This window comes from Aquila chrysaetos, chromosome 19, assembly GCF_900496995.4.
Source record: "Aquila chrysaetos chrysaetos chromosome 19, bAquChr1.4, whole genome shotgun sequence".
In the NCBI taxonomy this organism is placed as follows: domain Eukaryota; kingdom Metazoa; phylum Chordata; class Aves; order Accipitriformes; family Accipitridae; genus Aquila; species Aquila chrysaetos.
This window is the reverse complement of record NC_044022.1, coordinates 10,902,309-10,916,089: the sequence shown is the minus strand read 5'-3', so window position 1 is coordinate 10,916,089 and position 13,781 is coordinate 10,902,309. Positions and strand designations below refer to the sequence as shown.

At 39.1% G+C, this 13,781-nt stretch overlaps 1 protein-coding gene across 1 annotated transcript in view; it reads right to left on the bottom strand.

Moving 5' to 3' along the window:
- Window positions 1–13,781, bottom strand: part of GUCY1A2 (guanylate cyclase 1 soluble subunit alpha 2) — a 186,094-nt gene that overhangs the window by 116,943 nt on the left and 55,370 nt on the right. The window lies entirely within an intron of this gene.

Here is a 13,781-nt window from a genome sequence, read left to right as displayed (position 1 = left end):
ACAGCTGAATCTGTGTGGTGCCTGATACATGGGTAAATCAAGATTAGAATGAAAGCATGGTTCAATTCAATGCAAAGACACTGCAGATGCAGAGTGAAATATGCAGTCATCACAGAAGGAAATTTTAAAGCAATCCAGAGGACTACATAATGAGAAAAAGTACCTGTCTTCCACACGTGGTGAAACCAACTGGCAGTGGAAGCAAGCTGTGTTTCCTCGGAAACATCAAAACAAAAGTTATGTGATTTTCAGTCAGCAATATTTTCTGAAACAGCAGTAGGACCTACATTAAAGGCTTGATCTTAGTATTATGTACATTTTATGTAAACCAGAGTACTTGCTCTGAAATGAGCAGAGGCATTCTCGTATGAAATCAATATAAAATAAAAAACTTGTTCTTCAGATTGTAAATATGGAATTAGTTTTATTCACAAATATTTATTTTCATTATTATTTGGTTTTGAAAATGGGTCTATTCCGATCCTTAGATTTTGTGGATAATTATATCACAAATCCAAACTGGGATTTTCAGCACATATATACAGCAGGTCAAATCAAATCTTTTTTTGGTTCTGAGCTACCCTGAATCTCATAGACTTAAAATGTCAGGGCAAAATGTTTAAGCTAACTCCTATTAATAAAAAAACCTATGCATGGAATATGGCTTTTAAAGAACACAGCAGTAGCAGCCAATGAAACAACATAATCAGTCACATAAAGCAAAGCATCTAGAAAGGCAAACTCATGTAGTGAACCTCAGCTTTCACATATGTCATCTCAAAGCTTTGAGCTTTCAACAGGCTTTATGGGTTGTGATATAAAAAACAGTATAGGCTAAGCTATGATTAAACAGAAGAGGAGAAAAAAACCCGACCATTCCCATTGGTCTCATATGTCATCTGACAAGTCTTTTTCATTAATGAAATCTTCCTCTGCCTAGGGCATGGCCATTCACATTTCATATCTCGTAAGAGAGTTCCCTAACCATCAGGACTTAGATTACTGTGGTTTAGGAGTACCTTCAACACTCTGCACAACAATAAATGCATGCAAGCTAACAACAAATACATTTAAACAGAAGATTAGAGAATGTATCCAACTATTAGGGGAGTAAAGTATTGGGAAAGTCTTGCAAATAGGAGAACTGATGGCAAAATAGAATTTAACTGATTTAAAATGGCGCTTCATCATTTTATGAAAAAGTTCTCCGCAACACAGGAAATTGCACCCTTTAGGGTCCTAAAAATATGCACTCTTACTGGGATTATAATGAAAAACAGTCAACACAAAATGAAAAATTTGTTTTAGCAAAGTCAGAAGTACTGAAGAAACAGAAAGAATTGTTACAGAGAATGAAATAGAAAATGAAAATACCTGGAATATTGGAGAAGGAAGGAGTAAATTACAGATTGGTGTAATAGGAAGACTACTTAGAAGTACTAAAATAGTTGAATATAGCCAAAAGGATGAAGAAATTAACTGAACACAGTGCTACAATCTTTTAGATATGTTACTTACTCACCTCATAGCTATGAGCAACTAATTTACTCTTTCCAAATTACTTCCTTGTTAGGTACAAATGGGACCAATGCCTGTTTTACTAGACAGAGCTGATGTGAAAAGTAGCTAATGTCTCTAATGTGTCCCATCAGTCTCTAATTTGCTACAGAGAGACTCTAAACCAAAACTCCAGGTTTGAAAAGGAAGTAGTACTAGTTCTGAGGTTTTTTTAAATGCTGCTTTTCCCCTTAAAAAGAGAAATACAATGACATTACTAAAATATTAAATACAATTTAAATCATAAAGATTTCCATGGAAAGGGTGCTGACTCTTCTACCTCCTGGAAAGAAGAGAGGGAAAACACTTACTACATCAACTGATACTACTAAGAGCAAGATAGCACTCTGAAAATGCAAAGGAATGAGCAAGAAAACTAAGACATTTTTTAGATGTTGTCAGGCTGTATAGCTCCTGAGATGAGGGCATGAGGGAGCCATAAATACTCCCCTGAAAACAGATTCAAATGCAGGTGCATATGGGGTAAAATGAAATCAGAATGGGTGCCTTCAGCAGAGTAGCACCACCCTCGTGGGCATCCCCAATGAGAGCCACTTCACTCAGCTCCCCAGAATGCTGCTTCCTGATAGAAGCAGTCAAGAAACAGCTTGTGTTGCTAGTATTTATAAATTTTGATATGAAGATGGAAATTCTGAAGAACAAAGTCCATGAATGATACCTTCCTTGATTCTGGTAGAGATGTGGGTTTATCCATTAAGTTTATTATTTTAATGCTTTAGTGCACCTAGGAAGCTAATTAATTAGACTGATACTTTGTTGTGGTATATAACAGAGAAAAAGATGATCCTGTCTCAAACAATATAAAGTCCATACTAAGGTGGGGGTTTTTTTCTCTGTCAAATATGAAGGTCAGACTTTTATGTTAAATTCCATTTGTTCCTTTGTACTCTGACTGAAATAGATCATGCTCCATGCAGTCACTAATCAACATTCACAAATATTCTTTATTTCATTAAAGCACTTCAACTTGAACAAAGAATTAAAGGAGAGATTTCAGTTCCAGCACTTCAGAGTTACCCTGGTAATAGCTATAAGCAGAATTTGGTTTTGTGCCTCTAAGACTCAACTTCACTGTGAGAACAACACAGACCCACCTGAGGAGTAGCAGATGGGGGCTACATCTCAGCGGGTCCCTTCCTGTATAGTCTGCAGGAGCTGGAATTAGCCCACACCCTTTGCATCCTCAGTGTAAACTCAAAGCTGAGCTACCTTAATCCATGAGCAAAAAGTTACTTCTGTTTCCTCATCTTCTTCATCCCCACCAAAAGATACAATATTTTAAGAAAATTCCAAGATCCAGACAAGCTAAGCAAGGGTAAAGGTAATAGTTTTATACTGCAGAAATGGTAAATCTAGACAGTGGATTACGAACTAAATTGTCAAAGGGGACAAAAAAAGATGCACATATGTGCCACGCTACATACTCAGTGCCTCACCCTAGAACAAGAACACAGCATAGCACACTGCTATGCTGACCGTGTTTTCGGGTGCCACTTCTGGTTTCAAAGGCTTGCTCTTGCAGACAAATCTGCAAATGCAAAATACATAGCCTGTTTCTGCTTTGGATTTCAAAAACATTAGATACAATTTTACAATACATTTTTATTTAGTTTTCTATTGCCTTTTCTTTTGAGAGATTCAGCTCTGAAGAATGACTCTGGATGGCCACCACTGCTACTTACTGTTCAAAACGTATTCTGCCATTGCCATGTCTGTCTTTGGCTGAAGCGCTTCTCTATGTGTTACTGCTTTACACTTGTGCTTCCTAGTTCTTGCATTGTCTTACAACAGGGGTTTTTTGATACTTATTTGTCATTAAGTCTTACAGATTTAAATATATATATATAAATCTTACTGCTTTTAATATGATAATATTTTCTTAGATATTTGTAAGGGCTTTTTATTGGAAGGACTTTCTACTGTACCAGCAGATGGATTCAGTTCAAGGTCCTTGTTGACTAGATCTGAGAACAAACTATAAATGGTTTGGACTGTGAAAATGATATCAGGACTGCTGGCTTGGCCTTATGTCAACACATAGCATGGCTTATCATGTGATGTTGTATTTAGCCAACAATTTCATACCAAAACAAAGAAAACATTTTGTTCTTATTGGATATCTGAAATGGCCAAACACATCAACTTGCTCGAACCCCAGTAACGTATTTATTACTATAGCTTATCTTCCCTGTGAAAGAGTCCATTAATAAACAAATAATACTTGGACAGTCAAATCATAACTGAAAACACACATAAAATGTCAAATGTTTTAACTTCAGTCATCAAGATATATGAGAAAAACTTTGTGCTTTTAAAATATTTTTTCTGTTTCTTCTTCCCTCCCTACTTCCAGCATCAATGGATTTTTTTACTTAAAGATTCGGTGAAACTTCTAAGATACATAGCACAATGAGGCAGCTTGTGGCACACCTGTAATATGGACATAAAGAAGCTAAAAGAAAAACATTTCACATTCAAAAGCCTCAGCTTTCTAATTTGTGGTGCACTAGCAAGTACCTGTAGCCATGCAGACTGAAGTATCACTGAAATCTGAACAACTTGTCCCACCTACTGCCTTACAGAACAGGGATCCCCCAGAGGAGCCCAGGTGCTCAGCTTCATGAGCAAGCGAGCCCAAAGGGCTAAAGCTCTTTTCTCACCAGTCCTCGTTCAGAAGATAGCAGGATCGCCACTCAGATGTATAAAAAGGATTCAGGACTTGCTTTTCATACAAACAACATTTGTTTGTATCTTGGTTTAGATCTGAAGATAGAATAGCTCCACTTGACTTAGTACTGTTCAGTGTCTAATATATACAGCCTCTTACTGATTTATGCATAATTCTATGAAGATTTTGAACACTTCATTTTACAAGAAAATCACACACTAAATGGAATATATATGACTCAAAAGACTCATCTTTTCAAAAATAACAGAGAAGAAAACATTTTAAATCTCTAATTAAAACTATCTAGTAAAACCATTAGGGAAAGCTGCCAGCCAATAATAATAGTATTACAAACCAGTCTCATTTGCCAGGTAACAATGGAACTTCAAGTGCAATTCTACACTTCAAGGGTGCTTCCTCCAAGGCCTACTGTCCTGAACAAAAATCTAAATTACTGGGAGGTAACATCTTCTTTCATCTAAAGAACACTTTTAATTCAGTCTATCTCATATTGCTTTTCATGTTCTAAATGTATAGGAAATAAATGTGGTTTTATTTAGCAAGATGGATTCAGAGAAAGGAATCGTTTCATTTGACACTGACAGGCAAACACTTCAAAAGTAAAATTTCACAAATGCCTAACAGGACACAGGTACACTACACACCCTTGCAATGTGAACTCCTAAAATCTGTGTTTATTTTTCATTTTCAGTGCTTTTCCTATACAAGCATATAATAAATAATTATAAATATGGTCTCGCTGTCCTGTGTGCAGTTTGTCCATGTATTACCAGAATAACTACAGAAGGTGCACTGTGTTGTGATGATTACCAAAAGAGCATAGTATAAACAATGATTACAGATGTTACGCTTTTCTAAAAGTAAACATGGCCACATGCCATATTTTAGATCAATTAAGAGATAATTTTAAAATATTGTATTATTATTAATAAATTCAAAAGTAGGAAAATTCTGGATTTCCAAATAGCAACAATGGTATAATCAAAATATGTACTGATGACTTTATTCATGTGTTCCTATTTACTTAGCAGAAATCTTTAAAGTAGAAAATGAAAACCCTTAAATGAGAAATAAAAAAAGAAAATCAAGCAAACTGGTACTCTTAAAAGTAAGTACATTGGTGGATTATCAACAGCATTACACTGCATAAGTAAAAAGATATTTTTTCACCTTTTCAGACTCGTGTGCAAAGCAGATAAGACAGGTTACCTTATAACTGTTCTTTCTCTCTTAAACAAAATCTGAGATAACAGAAAATCAGACTTTCTGAATTACAATTTGATTTTAGTTTTACAATATGGTGCTTCTGTAATTCCAGCAATAGGCTACTTGAAGGAATACATTTTTGTCTGTTTTCACCTTAGCTAAAATCCTGCCTCTTTCACAGTAATTTGCACAAATCCTGTTGAATTTAGTGGAGACAGGACTTCTCTTCCAATGAAAATAAGCGTTAGTTAAACATTTGTGCACCAAGCTCTTGTGCAAGTGCAGTGCCAAGTACAAGATTCTGTCTGGCGCTCTTAACCTCGTTTGTCTATATAAGAACTCATTTGTTTCCTATAGCTTTTTTGCTTTTCCCAAATCCAAATGTTTTACAAAAATACATGTGTAACAAACATATTAACAGTAAATGGGTCCCAGTAACTAGGGCACTCAGGTAAACTTTTTAGGATGTTTCTGATCCCAGTTTAAAACAATCCTTCCCCTCCCACTCCTTTGGGAGAGGTTATTTTAAATCTAGATCACTTGCATGAACAAGAACAGAGAGTTATATTATTAGGTTCTTCTCACAGATCTGCAGTAGCAGATTGACAAATATCCTTTACTGATACATTTCTTCAAAGGGAATAGACCTACAAATTAAACTAATTTCTCAGTCTTACTTCTGCTAAAGGGAAGACAGGTTTACTCAAGTCCTTTATAATCTGCACTGGGATATCAGTCCTGCTCAGGAGAATGCCTTATTTCTGTTCATTTTCTCTAACTCAAGTGGGAAAGCACCAGGCAGCCTTTAGGTAGATTACTACCTACAAATACAAATGCTTGAAGAATTACACCAGGGAAAGATCTGTTAAGCTTAAACTCCCAAGGCATTTTTTTATGATACATACAGCACTTCTTTCAAGAAGTAAGCCTCATGCTTTTTAATCTATGGGGGGATCAGAAACTGTTTCTTTTTTTTAATTCCATAACACATTATTGAATACTGATCATTTGTGCAATTTTCACTTCGGCAGACACAATTTGCAAACACATGCAGATACCCTAAAAATGTTAATAACTCTTCAGCTTGTTAGAAAATGGAATCTGTTTTTCCCCCGCGTGTAATCCTTCTGCTTCCTCAGTCATGTGTGAAAGCTCAGTTTGAACAGCAACCACTAATGCTTGCTGTATAATACACCATAGAAAGCAATTAACGGAGGGAAGCATAAGGCCATCTCTAAGCTGGCAGCTAGCTATTTCTGACATAAGTTTGAATATTGCATAGCCAGGAAAAGCATTACAATAAAGTCTCCTTTCAGAAAAGGACCCTAAGTACGAAAGTACCCATGCATCTGCTTAAAGTATCCACTACTGTGAAGACTATTGACAGGGGTAAAAATTTGCAGTGGTGTGCCCATTAATTTGGATGACTCACTGCCACAATTCTTTTCAAGTACCAGGGCTAACACAGCTAAAGGGTTGAGGCTTCTCAGTGGGTGCACCAGGCAAGGACCTGGAGACCCTGAAGAACCAGAGCTGTGCTTTGTTCAAGGAGAAGCACATTGCACAAGAAAGCCTTGCCCACGGACAGGGGAGGAGGACTCCCCTTGCTCCAAACTGCTCATGAAACACAGATAAGCTGAAGGTGGTTATAGACAAAGGGATTAGAAGGTGGTCAAACAAAGAGAGAGGAACATGTCCTGGAATATTTTGTTCAAAAACATCCAGTAGTCATAAGTAATATAAAAAAGAAAGTCCTTGTCTTGAGAAATCCTTGTGCTTATGTTCCTTGCAATTCTGTCACATCCTTGCTAAAAGCATTAAACCATAAGCCCAGAGGACCTATATCTTATGGGCCTCTTCAGCATAGAGGTAAGCACCAGGAGGGAGCAAGGTGGCTCAGGCATAAGTTCTGGGGGTTTCTCTCACTGACAAGATCAGATAAAAATTACTAGGAAAGTAAGGACAGTGACATTCATTAAAACAAGGTAACCGTAACAGAGTGTATGTCAGAAATTTGATCATAAATGGCTATGTTATATACAGGATTGTAGCAAACTGAGCTTAAACTGCAAACTGAACATATATCTCTGCTCAAACATGATATATTAGGATGTTCTTGTATTTTTTCCTACGTAATACCTATCTGCTTACAATCTGAGCAATCTGATGCAGAGACTGTATCACCCTACATACAGGCATGAACTATAGACCCTTTTGGGTAATGCACAAGTATAAATAATAAAGGCAAATATAAAAGATACATAGGGGACTTTAGCTGGAGGACCGTTTGGGCCTCTCCCACATAACATCACGTCCACTTGCATTCACATTAAGATCTTACCTTCAGACCACAGTTTTAAACTGAAAACCTTATCTTAGAGAAAGTTTCCAGCACACAGATTGTCAGAGACTAATTGATCAAATCAAACCCTGGAGAATGTCACAAATGATTTAACGGTGTTTCACTGCTGACTTAGAGAAAAGTAATCAGGTATTGGATCCAAAACAGGACACAAGTCCACAAACAACCAACATTTTATGCACTTTTAAAACTTTTTTGGTTAGGAAAAAACATAATACTGTGATGGGAAAATGGTGCTACCACAATGGACTTCTGTAACTCTGGATAAGAACTAGCACTGCCTAGCTGCAGCACAGGGAGAGAGGTGGGATGGTTTGGGAAGAAAGGAATTAGAATATGAAATGCAGCAAGAACAACAGTCACACAGTGTAGTAGCTAAAAGTGATGTCTGGGAGAGAAGGTAACTCACTGTTTCAGTTGTCCTCAGAAGGTACAGTGCCAGGGGCACCGAGCAGCATGCCTGCAGGGAGGCAGGCATATGGAAAAGGCATTCCTGCCTGCACAAGGGCAGGTTGCCTATTGCATCTGCAGGAGCACAGTGGGGGCTGCAGATCACAGTCTTCTGGGGTGACCATCTCCTGCTTCTGCAAGAACTCCTACACTCTGAACTCTGTAAATAAAGTAAAAATGTCCAGGACCGTCCTCTGGTGTGGTAGCCAACAGGCAAGGAATTGTGTGGGTCCACACAACTGACCTCCTTCACCCTCACAAACAGAGTGGTCACATCCAGATTCCCCCGGGAAACTCTTGACCCTGGGCCAGGAAATGTTTTGGAGATTACTAACTGCTACTAGCCAAAATCATGCCAAGAAGCATCTCACCATTTAAGAGTACAAACAATTGCTTTGCAGAGCCTCCAAATGTTTCCTGGCAGTGCTTAGACCACTAGTCCACACATGGTCAGTGATAATGTGGTATGATCTCCTCACTCCAGCTCTGGGCCTGGGAATGGGATTGCAGTGGACCAGATGTGGAAAGCAGACAACAAGTGAAGAGTCAGGGTCCTGGTTTAAAGAGGTGGTCATACAGGAGAGGAGAGTATTAAAATGGGTGAGAGAGAGGGCACAGGGTCTCTTCAGGGGACAAGACAGATGTGATGTTTGCTTTGCATGTAGTCAGCTCATATACTGATTGATGCAGTTCATTTGTAACATTATTTAAAAACATGTATTTATTCTCCATCACAGCTCTTTCTTTTGAGCAAAAGTACTGTTAGCTGTTTGCTAATACAGAATATCGCTGATTTGCCTCAGTGATGCTCAGCTGCAACAAGGTTGGGACCAGCTGAACTGAACAAAAGCATTTATATAACCATTAAGAACAGCACTGCTGCAAGACTTAGGCATGCAGCAGTGGTCCTTACTCAGTTGAGATCCATTCAGCACGTAAGAAATTGGCTGGATGGTCCCACTCAAAGAGTTGTGGTCAATGGCTCAATGTCCAAGTGGAGACCAGTGACGAGTGGCATTCCTCAGCGCTCAATATTGGGACCGGCACTGTTCAATATCTTTGTCGGCAACATGGACGGTGGAATTGAGTGCATCCTTGGCAAGTTTGCTGACGACACGACACCAAGCTGTGTGGTGTGGTCGACACACTGGAGGGAAGGGAAGCCATCCAGAGGGACCTTGACAGGCTTGAGAGGTGGGCCTGTGTGAACCTCATGAAGTTCAACAAGGCTAAGTGCAAGGTCCTGCACATGGGTTGGGGCAGTCCCAAGCACAAATAGAGGCTCATTTACAGGCTCATTACAGAGGCCCAATACAATGGGCAATGAGTGGACTGAGAGCCACCCTGAGGAGAAGGACTTGGGGGTGTTGGTTGACAAGAAGATCAACATGACCCAGCATATCCTGGGCTGCATCAAAAGAAGCATGACCAGCAGGTCAAGGGAGGTGATTCTCCCCCTCTGCTCTTGTGAGACCCCACCTGGAGTACTGCATTCAGCTCTGGGGCCCCCAATATAAGAAGAACATGGACCTATTGGAGCAATTCCAGAGGAGGGCCACAAAGATGATCAGAGGGCTGGGGCACCTCTCCTATGAGGACAGGCTGAGAGAGTTGGGGTTGTTCAGCCTCAAGAAGAGGAGGCTCCAGGGAGACCTTACAGCAGCCTTCCAGTACCTAAAGGGGGCCTACAAGAAAGCCAGAGAAGGACCTTTTACACGGGCATGTAGTGATAGGACGAGGGGTAATGGCTTTAAGCTGAAAGAGGGTAGATTTAGATTAGATTAGATTTAGATTAGATTTAGAAGGAAGAAATTCTTCACTATGAGGGTGGTGAGGCACTGGAAGAGATTGCCCAGAGAGGCTGTGGATGCTCCTTCCCTGGAAGTGTTCAAGGCCAGGTTGGATGGGGCTTTGAGCAACCTGGTCTAGTGGAAGGTGTCCCTGCCCATGGCAGGGGGTTGGAACTAGATGATCTTTAAGATCCCTTCCAACACAAACCATTCTGTGATTCTATGAGATACCAAAGAAACCTGAGCTCTGAAATGGAGCTGTAAGCTGAGAAACAAGAGCTCACCTAGGTCTGCTACATCCCTTCCCCAGCGTAATCAGTCCGGAGGCAGCAACATTTCTGTAAGGTCATTAGCTCTTAAACAGCTGCTCACGGTCTGTGAGAATTTTAGATAATTTCCATGCCCAAGGACCCTTGGGAGGTTGCTTTCCTGCTGATATTGCATAGGCTGTTGACCTGCTGCTAGGGAAAGCAGCAGCACTGCTCGGCCAAACAGCCCCTGGTGCCAGCATGGCTCGGGCATCAAGTCACACTAGCAGCCATGACTTGGCTGCTCATTCACAGCTGGCCAGGCTGGATGAGTTTAGAGGTGGAGCTCATCCACATTTTCCAGCAAAATACCACACAGTGTATTTTAGAGTTATCTGTGCGTCCACTATGTTCCTGGCCAGTCCTGCCAGTGCAGAGTTCAATACACAGGAGCAATGGGCTAACATGTCCTTCAAAGTTTCACCCAGGAAGACTATTCCCATACAGACACCTTTTTTCAGTAAAGATTCAATACCAAGAGCTTTGGTGATAGTGTATTTTATAGGGAATGTCTTTATCTGTGCTACAAAAAAAACAACAGATCAAACTTTTTGCATCATTTCATGATCTCAGACACCTCACTTGGGTGTTGCTTCCCTTGGCAGATTGCAGGTTAATTCCCTGCATATTCTGATTTTGTAAAATAACACCTGCATTAAGATAATATTAACATTAATTTGAATGTATCTATTTTGATTAAAAAATCTTAAGATAAAATCTTGGATCTGTCCTATTTTCTTAGTTAAGCCATCTCTTGGTCAAATTCTCCTTGACTTCACACAGAATTTATATCCTTACCTAGTAGTTACTCAGACCAGCATCTGACAACTTCACTGTAACATCTGCCAGTGAAAGGAGCCTAGCGTTTGGCCTACAAATAGTCATTTGTAGGTGAAAACAAATCCAGAAATAAACACTTGGGTGAGTGGTCAATCAGTTCTTTCACCTCATAATTTTGTAGAGATGTACTTTGGCATAGGTGGAAAACAATGTGCTAGTCACTTATTGTTATTAATTCATTGGTAATTTCGTGGACATTTTCCATAATGAATACTACAATCTCTACTTCTGCAGTGACTATAGAAACGAGTCTTAAAATGTCAATCAAATTAACACATACAAAAAGATAAAGCCTATACAGTTTTTTGTCGCAATTTTTTGAATGGTAAATTAATTTTATAGAGAAAAAGGATTTTTTTTCTTAAAAAAAATTAATTATTTATGATTGCATCTTTTTTAAACTAAAAAAATAATACAGCAATACAGTATTGACGAAGTTAACAACTCCTATTTAGAAATAAAAGTCTAATTCCATGAACATGCCATATGGACAGCTTCTGTTACCAAAAGAGTTTCATGCTCAAGACATTTGTAGGAGCAGTCACCAAATATATTTTCTGCATTTAATGTCAAATTAGACTATTTTTCTATCCTTACTCAAAATAAGTACCTTCTCCCAAAGTAACCTTGTTGAAACTGGGCTGATGATAACTAGTAAGACAAATCAAGAAGTAACAGCTTATTTATCCTGAGCAAAGGTACCAGATTTTGGTCCCACAGTATCAGGATGATATACTTAGTTTAGAATTGTAACTTGATTTATGTTGTCAGTTAGGGGTCAGGAGATCCTGACCACATCCGCTGGCACTTCTCTTTGCTTTTATACTCTCAGGCACACCTCACTACACCAATACTCACAGAACTAATGTTTTTTTATTGTTACAGTTGTTTCACAGAATATTCTGCTAAAAAAATCTGGAATTTCTGGACAGTGGAAGCACTGGGCTGCTAGGATGGTCCTTCAAGTCCCGCTAGTCCAGTATGGTACCCCGGTGCGTTCATCACATTCAGTGAGCCAACATATGATTATATGACACTATGGGAAAAAACAGATCAGAGCAAACAAGTCAGTTATTTTTAAATACTGTTTATGGATTTGTCAGTGTTATTCCCATGTCCTCACAACTCTCTGTGGAGTTCCCCATCACCCAAAATGGCTCCAAAAGCCTTTCAGGACCCTCTGATGCTGCTGAACACAGCTAGGAAACCTCTCAGATGTTTCTGCATTTTTGGCTGACAGAAAATATTCTCAGCTATTTTATCCCCATATTCCCAGGAACAAATGCCAGAAACTGAATGTTCAAGACACAGAACAGAAGTTATCCAGTAACTAAATCTGAAGCCTTCCTGAGCAAAGAGGAAATAGACTGTATCAGCAGTCCACTGAGATGAGTGAGAAAATTTGATGCCCTTTTAATGATTATGTTCCATGCTTCTTTCACATGGAAATTAAACAACACTGCCTGTCTGCACAGCACTCACATCATTGCCGTAGACAGTATTTTTATAGCTTATTTTTTCTTCAAAATGAAAAAATAAATACAATTCAGTGAAGCTGAAAAATCAAAGTTCTTTCAATATGAAGTATCTCCTTTAATATTTGCCAAGCACTGGTATTTTCCCCTTGGGTTTCAGTGGAGCTGAAATAAACATAGCCTCTTCTGTTCTTTTCTTGGTAGCTCTCCTTTATTGGCATAACAGAACTCCGGGAACCGGGGATCTCTTCATTCCTTTTGCCTGACTTTTACCAGGTGCAATGTCCATGGAGTCAGAAAGTACTTTCACAGGGGAGTCATCCAGAAGCCTGCACTGCAAAGGACTCTGAGCCACGACAAGCACAGCCAAGAGTAAACCCCAGGCTCTGTTAATCCATTCAAACATTCCCTCTGCTGGATGACTTTGACGCAACAAAGCAGAAAGCAGTGAGTGTTTTACAAAAAATTGCAACAATTCTTTTATATTTAAGTTAAACAATTAAAATATAATTAATTTAGAATTCACTGGGCATTCCCCATGAAAGTTTTACACTAATAAAAGAAATCAGTCTGTGCTCTATTGTATAAGATCAGTTTTAATATCATCCCTTTCTAAGCAAAGTCATGCAGATCAGGAGAAGCTACTTGATGACTGAAATCATCCAACACTCTTTATGAGGGGAAGGATTAAAAGATGAATGTAAGCTGCAAAGATCCTTGGCATCAGTGGAAGGAAGGGACATAACTGAGTCCCCTGATTCACACCTTATGCTTATTCTGGGTCCCATGTCTCAGTGTCTCTGATCTTCCTTCGCAAACAGAATCAAAGCAACAGAATGTGCCGAGGTTTTGCAGAGGAACATACCCCCATCACACACAGAACGAAAAAGAAGTTAGTCTGCCCAGTTTTTTCTTTCTTCCTCAAGCCATTGGGCATGACTTTGCTTTTGTTTGGTGACAGATGTATTGGCCCTTCAACAGCCACGACTGAAGGCCTCCAAAGTTATCCCAGTTTGAATATCTTTATCCATTAAAATACCTGCTTAAGAAATGGATTTATTAATAGATTGCTTGCAAATTTGG